This window comes from Triticum aestivum, chromosome 2A (genome assembly GCF_018294505.1).
Source record: "Triticum aestivum cultivar Chinese Spring chromosome 2A, IWGSC CS RefSeq v2.1, whole genome shotgun sequence".
Lineage (NCBI taxonomy): Eukaryota > Viridiplantae > Streptophyta > Magnoliopsida > Poales > Poaceae > Triticum > Triticum aestivum.
Genome location: NC_057797.1, coordinates 182404695 through 182414921, shown reverse-complemented (window position 1 = coordinate 182414921; position 10227 = coordinate 182404695).

The window sequence follows — 10227 nt, the reverse complement described above, 5'->3', positions numbered from 1 at the left end:
CGCGGGCGAGGACGCGGGCCGGGAGGGCCGGCTCCGGGCTGCGCGGGCCCGCAGTGCGGCGAAGTGGGCACAGCTCGGCGGGCGAGTGGCGGAGCGCCACGTGGCGGCGGTGGGTAGATTCGGACATGTCCGTCGGTGGCGGCTCTGTCCGGCGGCGCGCGATGATGATTTGGATCTAGGGTTTTTTTTCGGGGGAAGGAGAAGGAGATCTTCGGGGGGTGTCTTTAAATAGGCATAGAGGGAGCTAGGAGTGTCCAAATGAGGTGCGGTTTTCGGCCACACGATCGTGATCGAACGCTCTAGAAGATGGAGAGGGTTTTGGTGGGTTTGGGGCCAACTTGAAGGGGTGTTGGGCTGCAACACACACGAGGCCTTTTCGGTCCCTCGGTTAACCGTTGGAGCATCGAACGAAGTCCAAATGGTACGAAACTTGACAGGCGGTCTACCGGTAGTAAACCAAGGCCGCTTGGCAAGTCTCGGTCCAATCCGGAAATGTTTAATCCCCACACACAAAAGAAAGGTAGAAATGACCACCGGAGGAGAACGAAGCGCCGGAATGCAAAACGGACAACGGGGAAAATGCTCGAATGCATGAGATGAACACGTATGCAAATGCAATGCACATGATGACATGATATGAGATGCATGACAACGACAACAATACATGGAGACAAAAACCCGAACCCGAGAAAATAAAATAACTTAACGCCGGAAACAGCAAGAGTTGGAATACATATTGGGAAAGTCATATCGGGGGTGTTACAGTGCATGCCGAGGTCTAGAAGAAATACATATCATACTTTAGTCCCCATACGCAAAAATATGCCCGTGCATTGCAACGGGAATAAAAGAATATCCCGGCTGAATCCTTCTTCATGGAAAATTCTAAAGAATTCTTGGCATTGGGTAATTCCACATGAAAAAATGCTAAGGATTGAAATAGAGAGGGCTTATAAATCATTTACATTTGTAGTTCTTTGATTTGGAAGTTTCATAAATTGAGTGAACCCTAAAATTATAAGAGCTATGGATTGAAGGTTGCTTAATATTTCCAATGGTCAAGCAAGTCAATGAAGACGACATTATGTGGATGGTCAAGTTACATATCTAAACACAACCTTTTATTTGGCGTTAGTTTTTGGAGTGCCTAAAAACAACACCTTAACACCAAAGGACAAAGTGAATCTTTTTTTGGGGATCCCATGTGCTTCGCTCCGAACGTTCTTCCCATCTCTTTCGCTCTCTCATCCTGATCGCTCTCATACGGGCCATCCTCACCGTCGACGTCACCGCCGCTGAACCCAAGGCACAAAGATGGGCGACATGATGGCCACGGCAAAGCACATCTACATGTGCCCGTGCATTGAGCAGCGGAAGGCGGAGGGAGTGTGTGAGACTTCGGTTGCTGCTAGGGTTTGAGAGGGAAGGAATATTTGGATAATAACTAAATGTTGATCTGGTTACACCCCAAATAGATCATATTCAACTATTTTAATGAGAAGATGAGCTAGACATTGACATATGTGATATGGACAGGAAATTTGAAACATTAAAGAAAAAAATGCTGCAATAATTATAAGAACAGAACACTCCCAAGGATATTTTTTGAATTACCTACTTTATAAAATGATATCAATGACCTTAATGTAAACAACATGTCTTAGAATAGTTTTCTACAGAAAACATGTCATAAAATAGTTCATGGCCATGGGCTGCCAGAAAAACATATGTAAAGCGGATCCCTTCCAAGGTTCAAACGGTTCTTTGAACCATCTATCACAATGAAAATTTGCATAATCTAGGGCAGCACGCGGCATACGTCTAGCTAATATGACTCATATGGAACAATAAATCATTTTTGTATGTTGATCAATGAAGCAAATAATCAAACTGAAATTCTATTTATATTGAACACTCAATTCCATCTCGGTAAAAATGAAAACTGAAATTCAATGCACTTCATTGCTATGATGAGGTACATGTATTTTTCTTCATAATGTACTCTTCCTCATAGCAACATCTCCTGCTGGAAACGGATTCCTCTGCCTTGCCAGTCAAAACTGCAGCCTTCTCGCTACTGTTGCTTCCATTGACAGATACTGAGTGTACCAAACAATTGGCACAGCGAGCGGAGAAACTTTACGTAAGTAGGAAAAGTGTTTCAGGGGGAGAAGAAACTAAGATATGCTCTCTATGGTGTCAACCATCCCAAGCTTTTGATTCAGGCTTGCAGCCAAGTGTGCAGCTCGTCGATTATGAGGTTGCAGGATCTGATGAAGTCGCTCGCCTTGCCATTGAAACTCCTACTGTTTCTCTCCTTCAAATTCTTCCACCCAAATAAGCATGCAAACGGCCCAGAAATCTTTATGACGATGCTAGCGATGTTGTAAAGAATATTTAGCCATCACTGTAGCAGGGAATGAGTGTCATAGCTCGGCTGTTGGCTGAAAGGATAACTGATCAGAAAGAAACCCTAAACAGCAGCAGAAAAAAGGGAAGGTTGCATATAAGTGTACAATACACTCAAGGCGCATAATCCCATTTGTTGATGAATTTGCCAACCCTACGTCCTTGTGCAGGAACCATGCGAGCTGATTGTGTGGCGCACAATGGATCAACCACCACTGCTGAATATGCTTCTTCTCAGCCAACATCTCGTGCATCTCGACCAGCATCCGCCTTCGGCGCGCCTTCCCCGACCACGGCAGCCGCCCCCACCTCTACCTCAGCAACAACATGCACCTTTTCTAAGGCCTTCTTCATGCTCGCATTAGAATTTCCTATGCGAAGCAAGTTAACACCAGCTTCACAAAAAAATCCTAGCTTAACTAATTTGCATAAACCATGAAGTCTATAGAAAGTTCCATGTGTTAGGCTGAAAAAATAACACATCAGAACTCCAAAAAGAATGACAGTTTGATGTTTTAACTAATCCGTTAAGAATGGAGTGCATTCAAATGGAAAAATGAATCGCATAAAAGACTATTACCTTCTTCCAGTAGTACAGAAGCACATGATATTCAGTTCAGGGAGGGCGAGGCATCACCCACCGTCTTTTTTTCAGGGACTACCAGTGTGCTTAAGCCAGCCTGGACCACTTCATAAAATTGAGAACTATACAAAGCCAAATTATACATTGGGATTAATAGAAAATAAAAGGAAGGAAAAAATAGAATCTCATACATAGGTGATACAACATAGTGCTCCAATCCGTCAAGAGCCCTCTCTTAATTCCATTTGAATACCTGTTGGACCACAACATAAGATCATCAGCAATCTTGCTAGCAGTAATGTGCAATTCCACAGAAACATCAGGGAAGAGCTTGTAGTTCCCGCGTCTCATATATTCCAGAGGACCACGATAAGCACAGTAGAGTGAATATTGTCGGAATAATTTTTCTTCCTAGAGATATTTGACTGAATCAACATTGAGTGGATGAAAATTTTGAAGTTCAGACCACAGCAATGCTAGGGACGAGCAGCTGATTAACATATGAGCAATATTCTCTAATTCATTAAAGAAAGGAAAATTGACTGACTGGCATATGAGCACTATACAATCTCGCCTATTTGGTGCACCTAATTCATCTAAGAAAACACACAATTTGCTAGAAAAATAATGCCAAGCCCAATAGTACTGAGCCATACCATTCAATTCATGTTCTTGATCTCACCCTGTCGACATCTTTGCAAGGCCGAGCTCGCATAGTAGTCCCTCACCAACAATCTCAAACAGTACTGCCCAGGTTACCTCACCAACCAGAGAGACACTTGATCATTGTGTTCACAGATGAGTTGGATGAATGTGAAACTGAACCCAGCTGAAAAATAATGAAAATCTGAACTAAACTGACCCAAAATCAAATCTAAGCCTTTCTATGCATGGCAATGGAGATGAGTTGGATGAATCGGCAACTGAATTCAACTAAAAACAATGGAAACCTGACCAAAACTGAACTAAAATCAAAATTGGAATAATGAAAGTCTGAACTAAACTGAAGAAAAATAAAAATCTTGAATATTGTCGAAATAATTTTTCTTCCTAGAGATATTTGACTGAATCAACATTGAGTGGATGAAAATATTGAAGTTCAGACCACAGCAATGCTAGGCAGGAGCAACTGATTAACATATGAGAAATATTCTCTAATTCATCAAAGAAAGGAAAATTGACTGACTGGCATATGAGCGCTATACAATCTCGCCGTCCATTACCACTTTACCTATCAAACTGAGTAGCAATATTATTATTAGCAGCTATAGGCAGCGTATATCAGGACCAATCAACAACATACACATATCAGTATCAGCATATGAAGCAATCAGCCACGCCATGTTTTCACCACAACACGGACAATAAAAAGAATCTACCAAGCGCTGCCTCAATATATGACTTATAGATTAGAGAAGAGCCAGTAAAAAATCTGCCATCGTGTTGGTAGATGCACTTGATTGATGATTCTTCTACACATTAGTTCTAAGCAAATGGCATATTGGCGGCAACCAAAACGGCATCAGGGTGCGAGTTGGTAGGTTGTGACCTGTGTGGTTGCGGATGTGATAGAGCGGATAGATTTTGAAGAGCAGCAACAATTGCATCATGACTTGGGGCGAGGGGATCCATGGTGGTCGTTCCACCACGATGCCTCTCCCCATTGCTCGGCCATGGCATCGGCAACCCCCAGCGCTTATCTATGGCGTCGGTCGCCTCCACAACCACGGCGCCTCTCCACGACGTGGCCGTTGCGCTGGAGCACACTCACGACGACATCTGCATGGTGCATGGCGACGTGTCGGCCTCCAAGTACGTGCTCCTCGACGTAGACGGACGTACGAGGCTCTGCGACCTGGGGTCGGGCTGTGAGGGCACCTTCCCGGCCACCGCCGCACCCGCCTGGGGCGCGTCAGCGATGAGATCGCCAGTGCGGACCCCTTCTTCCTCCGCACGGGCATCATGTCCAAGAAGTCTGACTTGTACGGTTTCGGCGTGCTGTTGTTCGAGGCCGTCACTGGCTCGCCGGCTACTGAAGCACCGGGCCAGGACGTCAACGGCAAATACTTGGCGCCGAAGGTGCCGCGCGTGATGGCGGTCGGAGTGGCGGGGCTCATGGATGGCAGGCTGTGCGACGACCACGACGCCGTGGAGGCGGGCGACGTTGCGCCGATCACCGTCGATCGCGCCGTGGCGCAGGTGCGAGCAGCCCTCGCGGAGAAGGTGGCGATGCCCATCGCGGGGATGGACGACAACGATATGCGCCGGCGCCCGCCGTGTACCTGACGACCCACTTTAGCGCCATTGTGTCTGGATCACCTTTCGCTAGGGGCCGATTACCAGGGTACTATGTTGATCTTGGAGAGGTATTTAAGAGATGGGAAACTCGGGCGTGAAATTTTGCCTACCTAGTAGGACGGACGAACGTGTTGGGATGGGCTTCTCTAAAACCAAACGATAACAAAAAAAATCGACGGCCGAAAACTACATGGCCCAGGCCCTTAGCGTGCGTGCGAACGAACCCATCATGTAGGTTCCCTGAATTAGTACCACCTTGAGTATATGTTTTAAATTCAAACTGAAAGCGTAAATTCACGTGAAGAAGCATATTGTGATGGTGAACCCACGGAGTCAATCCGTGTTTTATTATTAGGGATAGACTAGCACAAAGGCCCGTGTGTTGCAACGGGGCATACAAAGTTTAGTCATTTTCTAGTGCTTCGACATTTTGTAAAAGCAAGAAAGGCCATGTGTTACAACGAATACAAAATAAATAAGCGTGTGTTTGGAAACCTGAAAAATAATTTACCAATCAAACAACTTCAACCGTGAATTCCAGTTGTCATAAGAAGTTATCATTAAGTGCACACAAGCTAAGATTTGGGGGCCTTATTTTAGTGAACAAAATCTTGCACATACCTACCGACACATCGATCTTGTCACTTCTCCCGTTCGTCAATGGTGGTCATGTATTCCACCTAATCACGGTAAACACTTCTCCCGTTCATCGATGATGGTCATGTATTCCACCTAATCATGGTAAACATGATCAATTCCAAGGTTAGGGGGTTGGCCATTACACTATAGCATGCTGCATCCGCGTGCCCCTTTTTTCACTGAGTTGTAATTCTGTGGATGACATGTCCCATTAATGTATGCATGAGTATAATTAGAATGTAATATTGTAAGATACACAGTTTTACTATTGTTTACTTATGTATTAATTAAATAAAGGGTGTGTCTAGGGCACATCTAGATGTGCTCTAGTTATTGCACAGTTAAGTGAGTGAATCAAACATAAAGAAAAAAAGAAAAAAGAAAAAAAATATCCACGCGAATCTCGATGTAAGATCAATGACATAGAACTTAGATGTGCGATACTTATGACACATCTAGATGTGCTTTAGCAAAACTGTTAAATAAATGCATACCATCTTCTTTCATGCTAGAAAAAAAATACTAACTTGAGATTGTTGAAGCTCTCCTCTCAGTACACGCGATGCAACAAATACTGTAGAAAAGGAAAATAGCACAAAGGAGTCATGAAAAATATAATCACTTTTACCAGTCCACATATCAAAGGAATCAACATCGTTATATTCTGATAGACAATTTAAAGTTGGGGAATATTCTTCTACTCAAACAAAAATAGTATGCAAATTCACTAAATATATGTAGGGTAATTGTGTTTCAACTAATGTGCAGGTCGGAAATATAATCAATGCTTCGAGAAGTCTACACAATGATCATAACCCATTGTTCAATTATGCATAGAAAGCATAAGTAAAGTGCTCATCATCAGGAGACAAGACAGTTCAGGCGACAACCTGTGTGGTCTGCATCATCCGCCGTGTGCAACGGAGCCGGCGTCGCGTGCATCGGTAGCTCTGGTCCTCACGAGTGCCTGTTCCTCGTCAATCTGTCCGCAAGGAAGCCGATACAAAAGCTTAGGTAGCTAGCTCACGTAGCTAGCTTTGTACACAAGTGTTACCTTCAACTCATGGTCTGGATGAAGCTATCTCGGCCTTGTGTTCGGATTAAGCGCCCCGACCTGTGTTGCGCGCCCGGTTCCACATGCCCGCGAGCGGAGGAGTGTAGGACAGCTGGATTGGGTAAGCAACGTCGGCGAACAACACAGCGCCTGTCCATCCTAGTTGAGTGCCCAGAAGTCCGTAACTCCAACCGCAGCACAGCCGCGCGTCCAATCTCTTCAGACTGGTACGTACCTCTTGGATGGTTTCCCTTCCTTTCCCAGTGTCCGCGTGCCTCCAGGAGTTTTCTCCTTGTCCCCATGGGATCGGCCTCCATGCACCTGCTCCATCGGCTGCTCCGTCGTCCACGTGGGATCGGCCTCAGCGCGCCTCCTGCACCGGCCGTTCCGCTCTACCCATGGGATCTCCCTCCGCACTCCTCGATAGGCCGCTTCACGTGTTGCTTCTCCTCCAGCCGCTCCGTCGTCCATGTGGAATCGGCCGGCCGTTTCCTCTACGGTATCGACCGCCTCCCTCTTATCTGATATTTATCGTAGGGGTTAGGGTATAACCAGTTTGAAATCTTATCGTAGGAACTGTCTAGATGGAGGTACGTGTGTGAGTCAAACACGAAAGAGAAAACCGAAGTAAACGAATTGTTTTTGATAGACAGACGGGATTAGTACCACCTTGGATTAAAAAAAACATGAACGTGTTGAAAAAAACTAAAAGCGTAAAGTCACGGGAAAAAGCGTATTGTGACGGTGAACCCACGGAGTCAATCCGTGCTTTATTATTATTAGGGAAAGACTAGCAAAAATGCTCGTGCGTTGCAACGGGAGAAAAACTATTACATACATCTGAGTTCTAACACAATAACCATGTTTCACGAAACCCGCCCTCCCCCCATCCCACCTCCACTTGTGCCTTTCTCACGTGCCCACGGCGACTGCTGCTTCTTCCCCAGCCCCACCCACACATGTACCTGCCCCACCCACGCTTCATACACGTGCCCACGGTAATCATGCTTTCTACGCGCTCGCACTTTGAGGAACCGATGAGAGGATGCTAACGGAGGAGTTCTATCCTCATGTGCATCGGACACATGCCTCATGTCGTCCTTATCGACAACAGCGACCAACAACCAGGCCTCGGCCGAGGCAACACAACGGCCCCGGCGTTCATGTGTATTCATGGCTTGATGCACAACAACATGTGGCCGCATGTCTTCACACCGGCAGAGGTGGCCTATGCTGCTAAGCTCCCTCACTCCCACCAGCCAAAATCTATGCCTTCTTTCATAGCAATGAACTCTAGAACCTTGACCATCTAAGAGAAGATAATTTTTCATCAAATTAATAAACAGACCAAATTTGAATGTACCTCATCAAATGAAGATTGCTAAAGTGTGGCGACCTAGCATAGATGTTTCACAGCCTCAAGGCATGAAGAATGAGAGAATTGAGATGCCTGCTACGTATACTATGTAGAGTCTTACATCAGAAACCTATCTACTTTTCAGTAGGAAAATTTAGCTACTTTCTAGACTTATGTGCCTGACTTGATAACTTATAAACACGCTCGACCATTAATCTATTTCGCAGACTTCAACATGTACAATACCCGTACAAAATTCAAAAAATGTTCAGCTAAGTTGGCAATGCAATAATACCCATATCTTATTCTTCGATCAAAAGGAGGTAAGTGTAGATAAAAAAATATGTCATGAGCACCATAAAGAAAAACAATTATCAAATGACAAGGGAAAGCGTAGTTTTGCACAAATTACTATTCATGCACCTGAAAGATCGACACAAAGTAGAGCCAATAAAGTATTGAGTCAACAATATCACTATCATCTCAAGGTTCTTCTTCTATCTCCGTCCTTCTCACCTCCTCTCCGAGCAAACCTACTGCCCCATCCAAATCAATCTCATGTCTTCATCGACCACACAACCAAAGTACCAATTGTCAAAAATCAAATCACCACTCTGGTTGATTGTTATAAATCTCGTTTTCCTTTTCAACTGAGCTCTACAATGCTGAAATTTCTAAATCCATGTGGTTTCCTTTTTCTGCCTTTCCACTGTTTCCTTGAAATTGAGTTAGTGAACCGGACATGTCCTCCAGACCATGGCCTGCACAAATCCCAAAAGGAAGCTCTAAATATGTTGGTAACCTGGTTTATCATTCAGCTTCTTAGAGTACATTTGCCCTTCAACAATCTTGCATGCCTGCAATCAATTTGTAGAAAATACTGAACATCCGATGTCTAATTTAAATATGAGGAAGCACGCAGCATGTATACAGTACCTCCATAGGCAAATATACAGGCCGGGAATCATTTTCGGACTACATGCAAGGCCAAGTAGTATGCTGCAGATTGTAGTTGTATCATTGCATGAAGTACTGAACAACTAATATTCGTGTTCCTCTCTCATCAACAGGAAATCTAACATCAAACAAAATAACAGGAGAAAATTGAAAATTCAAATTGGGAAGAGATAATAATCATGAATTGATGCTAAAAAGGACACTGGTATAACATTCATAACTAAAATTGTGAAGAGGTATCAACTTAACAGAGATAGATCTTTGCAATGTTGCAAAAATCAATGCATGGGACTCAGGCAGATAGGTTGTATAGAAAATCATTATTCGAAGTTTCAAACCAATTCCTTACACACCTGCATCAATGAAGAAGAACAAGCCAAAAATCTATACGCACATCTTTCTAATATTCTAGCAGCACTGATTAGTCACTCGAGAACGTAGTGATAATATGAACAAACCAAAGAACACCCAAATCAAAGCATGAGACGCAAGGAAGAGAGACAAAATGGCACACATCGAAGAAGGTCACCACATCGTTCTTGCATCCCTCGCCCGTGCGGCCGCGGTGGCCATCAACTGCTCCGGATCGGCAGCCTCCGGCGGTCGCTCTTGGAAGGACGTTGTAACACCCCCAGTGTCATGCTACAGTAATCCCCTGTTAATGGTGCCATGTCATCATGCTACTGATTGCTAATCTTCACTTATCCAAATCACACTTCAAATTCAAGTCCAATCTAAAGTCAAAAATTCATATTTATCAGACATGAAATCTAAAAAGTTCATCCTATGGCAAATAATCCCTAGATAATTGTCATGTTGAAGCCAACATTTTTGGAATTCCCAAATTGCCCTTGGGAATTTATTATCTAGTCCAACAAGTATTTAAGATGTCCTTTTCATTTTCTAAAAATGCTTGGACAACTCCTGATG